This window comes from Triturus cristatus, chromosome 9 (genome assembly GCF_964204655.1).
Source record: "Triturus cristatus chromosome 9, aTriCri1.1, whole genome shotgun sequence".
Classification (NCBI taxonomy): Eukaryota; Metazoa; Chordata; class Amphibia; order Caudata; family Salamandridae; genus Triturus; species Triturus cristatus.
The window spans coordinates 1,269,115,559-1,269,131,161 of record NC_140592.1 but is presented as its reverse complement, the minus strand read 5'-3'; positions in this window follow the sequence as shown (position 1 = coordinate 1,269,131,161).

Sequence of the window (15,603 nt, the reverse complement as noted above, 5' to 3'; positions counted from 1 at the left end):
CGCTCGTGAACGGACTGGCACGGATCTTCTCTGTCCTTGCCATCACTGTGGACATGAGTGTCATGATTCGAAACGCCGCCCCGCACCACATCGGAACATAGAACTCCAACAACCAGAATCCCAGGCGCCGGCCGTTGTTTGGCCAGAGACTTCTCCATATAGGAACGGAAGAAGCACTGAGTAATTCCAGCGCTCCTCCGCCCTTGGAGGCTCCGAGAGGCGTCGAGTGGTAGCGCCTACACCAGTTAATGGTAAACCTTTCTTGACACTTGGCTTTCCTCCCCGGCTACCCGTGACGCAACGAGGTAACCCCCCCTGACTAGGCACCGTCTTACTCCAGCACCTTGAAGCGCTCCCCTCCGCGGGACGTCGCAGTTCTGGTGTTACGCGGAGCCACATCGGAGGGAGGAAAGGAACCCAGGTGAGCCGAGGAACTCAGGCCCAGGGTGGTGGCAGTGCCCTGAAGAACCGCCTTGGCGTAACTGGTCTTCTTCTCTCTTTTCAGGTCTCCATCCCCGCGGTCCCTACCCTTCCTTCCCTCGCCCACCTGTCTTCCGAGTCCGAGGGTGTTATACTTACGCCGGACTGGGTACGGATGGGAGGTGGACCCATACCTAGCATCAATGTCATTCCGAGGAGAGGATCCCAGGGCAGCATAACAGAATCATTGGCCTACGAATTTACCTCCTCCTGATTTCGTTGGTGTTGGTCATGGCCACCTTGGACGACGTGTTAGCCGCGTTGGCCCAAGTACAACTAGAATTAGCTGCTTCCAGAGCAGACTCCGCAGCCTTACACTCACGCTTGGACCGCTTACAGCGTAACCCCTTTGACGCGGTTCCTGTCCCCCCGGTCCCTATCCCCCCGGTAGTGGTGGAGATGCCCACACAAATTCCCCTGGCCCCCCTGAAAGGTTTCATGGGGACATACAGAAGGTGCAGGTCTTCCTGACACAGATACAGCTGCACTTTCACTGCAAGCCGAAGCTATTCATCACGAATCAGGCCCGAGTGGCGTTCTTGATATCATACCTAACCGGAGAGGCAGCACAGCGGGCAGTACCTCTAGTAAGGAGAGATGATGCCCTCCTCTACGACTGGGAGTCCTTCCGGCAGGAGTTCGAAAAGACCTTCGACCGCCTGGCCGACACCTTCTCCGCTGATCGTGATCTCCTTGACCTGCGTCAATCCAGCACAGACTACTTGGGGTACGTTAACAGCTTTCGACGGTTGGTGGCCGAAACCAACTGGCCGGAATCCAAGCAGACAGCTATCTTCTACCGCGGTTTGACGGAGGATCTAAAGGACGTCATCGCCCAAATCGACCCGCAACCAGTCACTTGCGCTGCCATAATAGAACTAGCTTCCCGGCTTGAATACCGGCTCCGAGAGAGGAAAGGGGAAAATAACCGAAAGGACAAGTACCCCGCGCAGTGGGAGGCCCCCCGGTCGTCGGATTCATCAGCGTCCCGAGGTGACCCCATGGAGATCGGAACGGTGAGGGCGTCCCTGACCCTAACCGAGCGAGATCACCGATGGAAACAGGGCCTCTGCCTCTACTGCGGCAAGAAGGGCCATTTCTTGCGTGAATGCCCTGTGCGTCCAAAGACCAATAGGCCTAAAGCTAGCCTAGCCACGGTCGGTATGGGGGAAACGGCGTCGGGAAACCTACGCGCTTGAAGGATCTGGGAAGGAAGCCTTCAAGCTGTCACTTCATCCCTTCCCTGGAAGCTGACGGCACTAGAGAACCCGACCACCTGTTTCTCACAGTACAGGTAACCCTTGACAAGAACCCCAAGGCAGTACGGGCCATGATCGATTCGGGAGCCAAGGGCTGCTTTATGGACCTTGCAGAAGCAGAACGGTTGAGGATTCCTCTGCGCACGAAACCCGTGCCCGAGCTGGTGTATGCGGTAGACGGCAAAGAGCTGGAATCCGATCCCATTCGACAAATAACTCCGTTGTTATGGATCACCATAGGAAAAGACCATGGCGAATGGATTGCCCTAAACATCATCCATGCTCCAAGATGCAAGCTCATCCTTGGGCTACCTTGGTTGAGGCGACACGAGCCTTCCATCCACTGGTCCTCCAACTCGATCACTTTTGACTCCCCTTTTTGTCAGGCCCAGTGCCACCTACGGGGGGCCCCGGAGGAGGAAACAACGAGGAACTCCCAATACGTGGCCACTGCTGCAGAGAAGGAAGTGTCTCTCCCCGATTGCTATGCTCGGTATGCGACGGTCTTTGATAAAATGAAGGCCGAGGAGCTGCCACCCCACCGGGAATATGACTGCCGCATCGACCTGGTTCCAGGAGCCGAACTTCCCTGCAGCCGAGTATACGCCCTAACGGGCCCGGAAACCAGCCACCTACGAGCCTACCTGGATGAGTATTTAAAACTGGGGTTCATTCGCCCCTCGAGCTCCCCAGCAGCTTCACCCCTGTTTTTTATTCCCAAGGCGAACGGCGAACGAAGATGCTGTATCGATTACCGCTCGCTCAACGCCCAGACCGTCAAGAACCAATACCCCTTGCCTCTCATTCCGGTGCTCTTGGAGCAAGTACAGGGGGCACAGATCTACACGAGGTTGGACCTCCGGGGAGCATACCATCTGGTAAGGATCCGCGCGGGCGACGAATGGAAGACCGCCTTTAAAACTCGGTTCGGCTTGTACGAATACTTAGTGATGCCTTTTGGGCTGTGTAATGCCCCGGCCGCGTTCCAATACTTCCTCAACGAAGTATTGAGGGAGTTCCTGGACCACTATGTCGTAGTTTACATCGACGACATCCTGATTTTTTCATCAAATCAGGAAGAACACGTCGGTCACGTCCAAAAGGTGTTGGCGGCCCTGGAAAGAAACCGACTGTTTTAAAAACTCACCAAGTGTGAGTTCCATGTTACCACGGTGGAATTCCTTGGGGTCCTACTCACGCCAGAGGGGCAGGTCATGACGGAGCGCAAGGTGCAGGCGGTCGCCGAGTGGCCCCAGCCCACATCCGTGAAAGACATTCAAAGTTTCCTGGGTTTCTCAAACTTCTACAGGAGATTCATCCATCAGTTCTCGCACTTGGTAACACCACTCACCAAGCTAACGCGCAAAGGGACTCCCTTTATATGGTCCGCAGAAGCCCAGAGGGCGTTCGAACAACTGAAGAGAGCCTTCACCAGCGCTCCCATCTTGCGACATGCTGACCCTGAACTACCCTTTCTGGTCGAGGCGGACGCATCGGACGAAGCAGTCGGAGCAATTCTATCCCAACGACAACCTGACACAGGAGTGCTCCACCCGGTCGCCTACATGTCCAAGAAACTGAGTCCCGCTGAACTCAACTACACCATCTCAGAGAAGGAGCTACTCGCCATTCGGGAGCCGTTCCTGGAATGGCGACACTGGTTGATGGGGGCCCGACATCAGGTGACGGTGTACACGGACCATCGGAACCTTCAATTCCTACGATCGGCCCGCCACCTCTCCCCCAGGCAACAGAGGTGGATGCTCTTCTTTGCGGAGTACCACTTCTTGGTCACCTATCGACCTGGAGCGCTCAACCGAAAAGCCGATGCCCTATCCTGCCTGAATACCCAGGACCTTCCCAGGGGCACCCTCGAACAATCCATCGTCTCGCCTGATCTGGTTATAGGTCGCATAAAGACCGACTCCTTCTTACAGAAAGTGAAACAAGGACTCCGTACCTTCGCCTGGACCACATGGTTGAAGAGCCATAAGGAATGGCGCCTCCACCAAGGTCTTCCCCTGTGCGGATCCAGACTCCTAGTACCCACGCCTCGGCTTCGCAAGATTGTTTTCTCCTGGTGTCACGAGCAGCCCTGTGCGGGGCACATGGGAGGGACCCAGACCCTGGAAAGGGTGCTAAGACAATTCTGGTGGCCCTCCGTCAGACCGGACGTGTTGCAGTGGGTCCAGCAGTGCACGATCTGTGCGCAAATGAAAACCGACCATCTGAGGAAGCAAGGGCTCCTGATGCCTCTCCCCACGCCGATGAACCCCTGGGAAAGAATCTCGATAGACTTCGTGGTGGGGCTGCCAAAAGACCAGGGATGCACCGCCGTCATCGTGGTAGTGGATTACCTCACCAAAATGGGCCACTTCATCGCCTGTAGACAAGTCCCGTCGGCCGGGGTGTTGGCGTCCCTCCTGTTGAGACACGTGGTGCGGCTTCATGGACTCCCGTTAGGGATAGTGTCTGACCGAGGCTCGCAGTTCACGGCCAGGTTCTGGAAGGTGTGGTGCGAACAGCTCGGCATCCGCTCTTCCCTCTCCACAAGCTTCCACCCGCAGAGGTATGGCCAAACCGAGCGTCTTAACCAGACACTTAAACAATACTTGCGTTGTTATGTGGACCAGGCGGCGAACTCTTGGGTGGATTTGCTCTGGGTGGCGGAAGTGGCCTACAACAACGCACAACACTCCGCTACACACCACACTCCCTTCTTCCTAGCCTCAGGGTTCCACCCTCGCTTCATACCATTCCTACTCCCTCGAGAGAACACGACCCTCCCCGATCTCCAGAGTCGGCTAGGTGCCATCCGCTCTGCTCTCCGACAAGCCCGGTCTCACCTTTAGGTTGCTAAAGGGAAGTACAAGGCCCAAGCCGACAAGCATCGTCGTCCCGCTCCGGTCTACCACAAGGGGACAGAGTGTGGTTGTCCACCAGGAACATCCGATTCCGGAAGCCCAGCGTCTTCAACCCAAAGTACATCGGACCCTACCCAGTGGTGCGACACGTGAACCCGGTGGCGGTGCAGCTCCGGTTGCCTCCTCATCTGCGCATCCACCCGGTGTTTCACGTGTCTCTGCTCAAGCCTTCGCTGTGCCCCATTCGGAAGGCGCCGGCTCCGGTGTGGGTCCACCAGGACCGGGAGTACGTTGTGCGGCGTGTCCTGGATTCCAAGATGGTGCGGGGACGGCTATGGTACCTCTTGGCCTGGATTGGGTATGGCCCGGAGGAGAACTCCTGGGAACCGGCTTCAGCGGTACATGCGGCTCGCCTGGTGGTGGCCTTCCACCGCCGCTCTCCCTCCCGGCCGAGGGGCCCCGGCGGTCGCAGGGGCGCCGGTGTGAGGGGGGGTGTGCTGTCATGATTCGAAACGCCGCCCCGCACCACATCGGAACATAGAACTCCAACAACCAGAATCCCAGGCGCCGGCCGGCAACCCGTGACCTCCGGAAGCGCATATAGCGCGGTTCCTCCCAGGAGGCGGGGCCAATGATTCCTTCCATCGAAGCTGAGTGTTTGGACTCGGACGTGATCCCCGCTTCCCGCTGGACTTGTGAATCTGGTACGATCTCCGCTTCCCGCTTGACTGGAGAATCAGGTAACATCCAAGACCTCCCGGCGTGTTGAAACGCCATGAAGCACTCCACCCCCGCAGGCGCCGCCCGTGACGCCGAAGATTTGTCTCCGCTTGGCTCTCTGCTCAGTCTCCTGGCAGCGAGCAAGTCTCCAAGCGAAATCTTATCTCCTCGTGGTGAGCAACCCCTGGCGCTCCTCCGCCACTGCCATTTCCCCATGTCTACATGCCTATGACTACTGCACTGGTGTGAATGGGGATGCTGGTGACACACTGCCGGGGCCAGGCGGTAGCTACCGCGATATGGGTGCCATGCATTGACACGAGGCACCATGATTTGGGTGGCGGAGCGTGCCCACCGCCATATGGGCATGTCTCCATGCCTATGACTACCGCACTTGTGTGAATGGGGGTGCTGGTGACACACTGCCGGGGCTAGGCGGTAGCACCGTGATATGGGTGCCATGCATTTACATGAGGCACCGCGATTTGGGTGGCGGAGCATGCCCACCGCTATATGGGCATGTCTCCATGCCTATGACTACCGCACTTGTATGAATGGGGGTGTTGGTGACACACCTCCGGGGCCAGGTGGTAGCTACCGCGATATGGGTGCCATACAATCACAATACCCATCTGTCACACATCAACAGGGCACAGTGCCAAGATGGTCAATGGAACATCACCGTGCACACGAGGCCAATCTCCCATTTACTCCACTGATGGCTACACATGCCATGTTTGTGTGTGTGTTTCGTAGATTGGCCTGTACCCACTCACATGTCACTTATGGATTTGATGTTGGTGTAGGCAGGACAGTGCTGTTCTGGACTCTACAATGTGTACACATGTCAATGTGTTGAGGTGCAGTGACAATCACAGGGATGTGCATCTCAATTAATGAACTATGTTGCATTGCCTCTCATGTCTGCTCATGCACACATTCGTCATTCCAGCGCCGACTGTGGTCATTGTGTGGTGGATGTGTGCCAGGTTGTAATGACACATTGAGGTGTGACAGGTACAGCAGCTAGGTATGAGACAGTGGGTTAGATTAGTTACACATTTGATGGATGCTATACTCTCAGGCGTGCCCATTTGAAATGTGGCCGTATCCCTATGTGCATTCACATTGACCAAGGTGGTGTTTGAGGTACTTGTCTTGTGTAAGTTGACAGGTGTGGCCTTTGTGCACAAGAAGGTGTCCCTACATGTGAGCTGGTCTGTTAGTCAAGGTTGATGTCAGTCATTGTTGTCGTTGTGTCATCCTGAACGTGATGTGCTGTGCACATCTCATGATGTATTGCATTGACATGTGTTCACTATCATCTCCACTAGGAGGAGGTCAAATTTGATTCGTCACTTGACGGTGCTGGACGACATGGAGGATGTTGCGATCATACACAAATGCCGCATGGACAGAGCCACCCTGAAGACACTTTGTGAGCTGTTGGAGCCCCACCTGCAGCCTGCAGGACATATCCAACAGCTTTCACCCCTACTTATAAGGTGATGGCAGCCCTGCATTTTTTTGCCACTGAATCGTTCCAAGAGACAGTGGCCAGCGCTGGTGGGATGTCACAACCGATGTTCAGCATGGTGCTGCGTGATGTACTGTCCGCCATGATGCTATACAAGGACAGAAACATCCATTTCCCCAGGGGTGCTGAATTGCCAGCTGTGAAGAGAGACTTCTATCCCCTTGGACACATCCCCAATGTTGTTGGGGCCATTGATTGCACCCATGTAGGGCTTGTCCACCACAGGCAAGTGAGCACATTTACCGCAATCGCAAGCATTACCACTCCATCAATGTGCAGGTGGTGTGCCTGGCAGATATGACCATCTCGCAGGTGTGTGCCAAATTCCCAGGTTCGGCCCATGACTCCTACATCCTGAGTAACAGCATAGTGCCCCAGCTGATGGCTAATCTTCTTCCCGAGCGTGCATGGATTGTGGGTGAGTATGTCTAGTCGTGTGGCGTGCTGTGTGTGTGACCTGCTGCCCTGAGACTCTGCGACGTTGCAATGACTATTTGTGTTTGTCATACCTAGGTGACTCTGCATATCCCAACCGTCCCTGGTTGCTGAGCCCACTGCGGAATCCCAGGTCCCCGGCTGAAGTCCGCTACAATGAGGCCCATTGGAGGACACATCTTGTGGTGGACCGTACTTTTGGTCTACACAAGTCATGTTTCCGCTGCCTTGACAAGACCGGAGGTGCACTGGCATACTCGCCCGGGAAGGAGTTTCAGATTGTAGTGGCATGCTGCATGCTCCACAACCTAGCCATTCGCAAGGAAATTCCCCTGCTCCTGGATGATGGTGAGGACCCAAGCCCCAGCCTGCAGACAGTGGAGAGGAGGAAGGTGTTGACCTGCGTGAACAGCTCATCACCCGCTACTTCACTTGAACGTGGGTGTCAATGTGCAACATACCCATTGTCTGTTGATATTGCTGTTGTCGTGAAGGGGCATGTGAGAATTGTAGCAGCAGCGTTGTAGACTCAGTGGTGGTTGGCAATGTTTCTGGAACAGGTCATTTGGGAACATCAACAGGATGTGAATGTTGACACTTGTTGCCCATTGTGACGTGTGCATGTTGGATTATCTTGATGGTAGGGGTTGTGTGATGTCTGTGATGCCACACCCAGACCAGTGACAGTTGTTCTGTTGTGTTTCCCTAGGTGCCTTTGACTTCTCCTTGCCTACATACAGCCCATGCTCCAGATACATTGTGATCATGTTGAAGACTGTACACCCTACAATAAAGACGTAGCAGACACAACAACATGTGTGTAAGGATATTTTAGTTGCAATGGTGAGATGCGAGGGGGTGTACATTTCCATTGGGGGGTGGGGTGGAGCAGTGAGTTGACAGTTGTGATAGATGAGATACTCGAGTAGTCACCTCATTGATGTGATGACCCAGCCCAACAGACAGATGCCATTCACAAGGCAGTGTGGGGAAGGACAGTCCAAAAAGTCAATGCAGTGGTGGAGAGGGTTGCCATCATGGCTGGCTCCGTGACTGGTTTGGCAGGTGCTTGGCCTCCAGATACTCCCAAAGTCTTCTTGGGATGGCCCCTTCGTCGTTTGGCAGGGGGGGACCCTGCTGCAGGGCCAGTGGGGTCTGAGGACTCACCCCTCTCTGTGGGCGCAGGGGAGGATGGTGAACTGTCATCGTGCGGCCCACCAGAGGGAGGTGGAGGTGTTGTCTGTGGCACATGCCTGTCCCTCAGTACCGCCACTTGCTGGCCCAAGAGGTCCACGATTTGTCCCATGCGGATGTTGATGGACCTCATCAGCCGGATGAGCTCGTGCAACAGTTCGTCCGACCGGCCCGTTCGTCCCTGGGCCTGTTCGTATGCGCCCAGGACTCTGGTGATGTGTTCCAGGGATTGGGTCCCAGCTTCCTGGTATCCGTGAGTGACCCTGCCCCTCCCACCTGCCCTGCTGTCAGGACCTGTTGCCTCACCACTGTGGGCACCCGCATCCTCTTCCTGCCCACCTCCGACGGTGGTGTGTGCTGGTCATCCTCTGGGACAGGGAGGGTGTTGCAGGCAGCACTGGTGGTGGTGGTGGCCGCACAGGCCGTGACAGCAGGGGTCTGCTGTGAAGTTGTTGTTGGCGCAGATGTGGTGGGGGGACGATGGGGTCCTGGGACCTGTTGCTCCCTGACACACCAGATGGGCCGGCCTCGAGCTCACCGTCCATGGCATCCTAGGAGTCAACATCCGAGAGTCCATGTACCGTGGGTGGATACTGGCTCTGCAGGTTGCTGGTGTTGTCCTCTGCAGTGAGTACTTGGTCACCTGTGGGTCACATGGGAAATGGTCATTGTAGTGCACTAGGCAAGCTTTGTGTTAGCTGTGTGTCATTCACTGTTTGTACACTACACAGTTGACAGATCATCACATTGTTGACTATGTGCAGTACTGTGCTTCCTGACATGATGCAGTGATACAGGCATTACTTGTCCATGGTGTGAGGTGGCAAGGCATACCATGCGACCCATGCATAATTCATGATTACAGGGACCTGTTGCCATCTAAGGCCTGGCACAACATGTGTTTAATTGAGAACTCATTGTAGATTTGTCTGACCTGGCAGACGTCACATCTGGCCATGGACTGGCCATTGTCATTTCCTGCATACCTTTGTCCTGTCATGTGCATATTGTTGGACCCGGCCTCGTAGTATGGCCCTACGTGCCCCCGCACCACCAAAACCTGGTACCTGCAGCCCCAAGCACACGGCCCAGCCGACCCTCCCCACCAGGACACACGCACCCGACCCGGACATCCCCGTCCATGGCCTCTCTCCTTTCGGCCACCCCGGGCCCGCGTGCCCACTTCATGCACCAAGATGGCCGCCCGGCCCCCAGCGCGACCCGGGCCTAGAGGCGCCACTCCGGCTGGAGGACATCACGCTTCCAGGGGATGAGAGAGGGAGGAGCAGTTTCTATCGCACCTCTGAACTCCCCTGGGACGATGGGTTTCGATCGGCCCTCTGGCCTCCCTGAGGGCTGGCTCCATGCCTGCTGGGTGTCTGGGGCTCCCCCCGATCCGGCCCTGAAAGGATCAAAAGACAATGACGGGAAATCCCGACAAGCGACCCCCAGGTGACAAGACCCCTGCCTGCACAGACTCCGGACATCAAAGAGGGGTCGACCTATAACAAGGGGTGCTCTGGGTCTGTCCGAGAGATTCGACGCTGGAACAACGAGAGCCTGCCGACGTGGTCGCGGCTCCTGGAACTTGGACCCTCCTGAGCCCTGCTGAGTGACTCGCGGCTCCCTGAAGATCGTAAGACCTCCGAACTTGTACCTGAGCCTGCTGAGTGACTCGCGGCTCCTTGAAGATCGTAAGACCTCCGAACTGGTACCTGAGCCTGCTGAGTGACTCGTGGCTCCTTGAAGATCGTAAGACCCCCGAACTTGTACCTGAGCCTGCTGAGTGACTCGCGGCTCCTTGAAGATCGTAAGACCTCCGAACTTGTACCTGAGCCCGCTGAGTGACTCGCGGCTCCGACAAACTCTCACGGTCCCGCCGGACCCCGACTACAACAACGTATCCCCCAGCTCGAGGATTGTGAGCTGTGCGCCGGATACATCCCTGCCTTGAACCTTTGCCAGAGACTGTCCCGCTACCCCCTACCCCTTCCGAGACTCATTGAGCCCGTGCTCTCCTTGTACATATTTGCAGTGATAACCTACTTGATAAAGATTGATTTCTAAGGACACACGGTGTGGTCACTTTGTGTAGTGTGGTGCCAGAAGTACGATCCTAGGGACGAGATTCCTCCCCCTGGGGAGTCTCCCGCCAGTGCCCGGCTACGATACTTCGAGGGTGGGTCTCAGGGTAGTCAGGACCCCTTTCCGGGCTCCTCTGAGGTCGCCGTCTAACACATATCTTGATTTGTACCACCACACATGCTTTCATATTTTTCGAATGGTCCTTCTTGCACTTGCCCCATGGCGATGCACATGTAACTAGGTGCTGTGCATGATTGTGCCCTTTCTTCTACTTGTGCATTGGTGTGTCACACTTTGGTAGCTGCAACAGTTTCCTTAGCTTACCTGTGTGCACACTGTGCTTGGCAATGGGGTAGGTATGCCGCTTTGTGCAATGAGAGGGCTGGTGTTGTCATATGGCACCATTTAATTTGTGACAAATGGGTGGGTGTACTTACTGGCTACTTACCTGTAAGTTTGTTTGGTATACTGTGCTGGCTTTCAACTGCTTCTGGGTGGGGTGGAGGGAGTGCTCCATCCTGCTGAGGTGTGGGACAGGGGGCATGGTGGGAGTAGTTGTACAGGCCTCTCACCCACAAACACCCTCCCATGGAAGATGGCTACCTACCTGTAAGTTTGTTTGGTGTACTGCAATGCCTTCCAACTGCTTCTGGGTGGGGTGGAGGGCGGGCTCCATCCTGCTGAGGTGTGGGACAGGGGGCATGGTGGGAGTAGTGGTACAGGCCTCTCACCCACAAACACCCTCCCATGGAAGATGGCTACCTACCTGTAAGTTTGTTTGGTGTACTGCAATGCCTTCCAACTGCTTTCTGGGTGGGGTGGAGGGAGGGCTCCATCCTGCTGAGGTGTGGGACAGGGGCATGGTGGGAGTTGTAGTGCTGGCCTCCCACCCATAAACACCCTCCCATGGAAGATGGCTACCTACCTGTAGTTTGTTTGGTGTACTGTAATGGCTTCCAACTGCTTCTGGGTGGGGGAGTGCTCCATCCAGCTCTGTTATGGGACAGAGGGAATGTTGGGAGTAGTAGTGCAGGCCTCCCCCCCCAAACACCCTCACTGTAAAGATGGCTACCTTCCTGTAAGTTTGATGAGGGTGATGTAATGGCTTCCAACTGCTGGGGGGGAGGGCTCCATCCTGCTGAGGTGTGGGACAGGGAGCATGGTTGGAGTAGTGGTACAGGCCCCCCACCCCCAGACACCCTCCCAGGGAAGATGGCTACCTACCTGTAAGTTTGTTTGGTGTACTGCAATGGCTTCCAACTGCTTCTGGGTGGGGGAGTGTTGGACCCGGCCTCGCAGAACGGCCCTCCATGCACCCGCACCGCCGAAACCTGGTACCTGCAGCCCCAACCACCCGGCCCAGCCGGTCCTTCCTACCAGAACACCCGCACCCGGCCCGGACATCCTCGTCCATGGCCTCTCTCCTTTCGGCCACCCCGGGCCCGCATGCCCACTTCATGCGTCAAGATGGCCGCCCGGCCCCAGCGCGACCCTGGCCTAGCGGCACCACTCCGGCTGGAGGACATCACACTTCCAGGGGGATGAGAGAGGGAGGAGCAGTTTCTATCGCACCTCTGGACTCCCCTGGGACGATGGGTTTCGATCGGCCCTCCGGCCTCCCTGAGAGCTGGCTCCACGCCTGCTGGGTGTCTGGGACTCCTCCCGCCCCGGCCCTGAACGAGATCAAAAGACAATAGCAGGAAACCCCGACAAGCGGCCCCCAGGTGACAAGACCCCTGCCTCCACCGACCCCGGACATCAAAGAGGGGGCGACCTATAACAAGGGGTGCTCTGGGTCGGTCCGGCAGATTCGACGCTGGAACAACGTAAGCCTGCTGAGTGACTCGCGGCTCCTGGAAGATCGTAACACCTCTGAACCTGTGTCTAAGCCTGCTGAGTGACTCGCGGCTCCTGGAAGATCGTAACACCTCTGAACCTGTGTCTAAGCCTGCTGAGTGACTCGCGGCTCCTGGAAGATCGTAACACCTCTGAACCTGTGCCTAAGCCTGCTGAGTGACTCGCGGCTCCTGGAAGATCGTAACACCTCTGAACCTGTGCCTAAGCCTGCTGAGTGACTCGCGGCTCCTGGAAGATCGTAACACCTCTGAACCTGTGTCTAAGCCTGCTGAGTGACTCGCGGCTCCTGGAAGAACGTAACATCTCCGAACTTGTGCCTAAGCCTGCTGAGTGACTCGCGGCTCCTGGAAGATCGTAACATCTCCGAACTTGTGCCTAAGCCTGCTGAGTGACTCGCGGCTCCCCCAGACTCTCACGGTCCCGCCGGACCCCGACTACGACCCCGTATCCCCCGGCTCGAGGATTGTGAGCCGCGCGCCGGATACGTCCCTGCTTGAACTATTGCCAAAGACTGTCCCGCTACCCCCCTACCTTTCCGAGACTCTTGAGCCTGTGCACATCTTGTACATATTTGCCGTGATAACCTACTTGATAAAGATTGTTTCTGAGAATAACCGGTGTGGTTACTCTGTGTCGTGTGGTGCCAGAAGTACGATCCTAGCTACGAGATTCCTCCTCTTGGGGAGTCTCCCGCCAGTGCCCGGCTACGATACTTTGAGGGTGGGTCTCAGGGTAGTCAGGACCCCTTCCGGGCTCTCCTGAGATCGCCGTCTAACATTGGTGGCAAGCGACGGGATTCGGGCCCATCACCTAGAGATCGTACCGTGAACAACAGACGCACTACCGACAGGGATGGCAGAAGGAAGCACCATGAGCCCCGCAGAAACCAACGCCAACAGGGTGTTCCAGGTGGAGCATCTAGAAGAATATACACACAAGGAGCTGAAGCAATTTTGCAAAGAACTTAAAATCGCTACCACTGGTCTCAACACGAAGGAAGATTTGCAGAAAGCACTGAAAACTTGGGTGGAGACCGGGGCCTCCCGCCCGGAAGGCACGGGGGAGCGCCCCGACGAAACCGAACCCCCCCAAAGTGAAAGCAGCAGCAATCAGGTGCGAGGAGGCGTACCAGACGGGGGCTTCTCCCCAGAAGAACTCGCGGACCGAGAGAGAAGCCGCAATCATGAACTAGAGCTGGCCAAACTCAAAATTGAGGGCGAATTGAAGTTAGCGGAAAAAAAGCTAGCGGTAGAACAAATGCGTGTACAAGGTGAGCTGGAGGAGAAAAAGCTCCAACGGGAGCACGAAGGAAGAAAGCTCCAGCTGGAGCACGAACGCAGCTTAAAGGAACTCGAGCTCAAGGCCCGAAACGAGGAAGGGAGGCCCCCAAGTAACCAAGAGACGGCCTCCCCAGCGGAACAGAAGGTCCACATCCCGAAGGATGTGGTCAAGGAATATTATAAAAACGATGACATTCAGCAATGGTTTCGGGCCTACGAGGTCGCCATGACCTCCCATCGGATCCCGCAGAAGGACTGGGGGGCGGGGCTGTGGGGGCGGTTTCTGAGCGAAGGAAGGGACACCCTGCTCGACCTACCCCTCTCCCTGCAGACCTCCTACAGCCACATGAAAGAGGCTCTACTCACAAGATACGGCCTCACCCCAGAAATGTACCGTCAACGGTTCCGGGACTGCAGGAAGATCCCGGGCACCACCTGGGTGGAATATGTAAACTTTTTCAGTCGGGCCTTCGATGGGTGGACCAAGGGCAGCAAGGTCACCACCCTGGCCGAACTCACTGACCTCATGTTGTGGGAACATCTAGCTGCGAACTGCTTCGTAGAACTACGTCAGCATCTGCTGGACAGTAAGCTCACAGATCCCCGGAAGCTGGCTGTGGAGGCCGACCGCTGGACCAACACCCGGGTCTCCCGGGGCATGGTAGGAGAGTACCCCCGAACCAGTCAGGGACCACCCCGCCAGAGAGGAGGAGGGAACCAGGGAGGGCCGAGAGAGTCCCAGCCTAGCCCCCCGAAGACACCACCTCCACCTTTCCCAGCGCCCCCTCCACCAGTAACCGGGCCCCCTGGGAAACGGGGACACCGGGTGACCGTCACCTGTTTTCGCTGCCAGAAACCCGGGCACTACACCAATGACCCAGAGTGCCCCATGGCCACCCAAGTCCCCCCGACGAGACAGATAGCCAACGTAGCCCTGGGGGAGGGGGTGGAGGAAGCTGAAGAGTGGGAACCCGCAGCAATGGCCCTAGTATCCCTGGGAGATAGGGAGATGATCCCTGGTAGCCTCCTCCCCTCCAACACCCAGAAGTATGGGCAGCTTGTCAAAATCAATGGCCACCAGGTAGAGGCCCTGCGAGACACCGGGGCCAGTATCACCGGTGTCCTCAGGCACCTAGTCCCCGAAGAGCAGATCCTCCCCAACGTCTTTTGCCCTGTAATATCCGCAGACAATAGAGAGAGCATGTGCCAGGTAGCCCTGGTGCCATTCGAGTGGGGAGGGGTGATAGGCAAACTCAAGGTGGCCGTGAGAACCTCCCAGCCGGTCGACTGCCTTTTAGGGAACGACCTAGAGAGTTCCCCATGGAAGCACGTAGAGCGTAAGGCCCACCTGGGAATGATGGGGCTCCCCGAGTGGGTGTGCGCCACCACCCGATCTATGTCCGCCCGACTCACTCCCCAGAGAGAAGTCGAGAGCACCCCGATCGAAGAGATCGGAACAGTCCCCGCCGAGGGTCCTTCCGTCCCCCCATCAGAAGGGTCCGTCGCTAGCGAGGAACCCACCCCATCCGACCCTGACCCGGTCCCTGAGTTAGGCGATCTACCCGGGTTGGCCCAATGGCGCCACGAGGGCGGACCCACTCGGGAGGAGTTTTGCAGGGAGCAAGCCACTTGTCCTTCCCTGGTCGGGCTGCGGCGCCAAGCCGAGGGCCAAGCCGCAGGTGACCAGACCGGGACGCACCGAATCTATTGGGAGAATAGCATCCTGTACAGTGAGCAGAGGTCGGTGGAGCTGGGATCTGGGCGAGTACTGGTGGTACCCCTCCGCTTCCGAGAGTTCCTCCTGGGTTTAGCCCACGACGTCCCCCTCGCCGGTCACCTGGGACAGGACAAGACTTACAACCGTCTTGTGACCCATTTTTACTGGCCTAAGA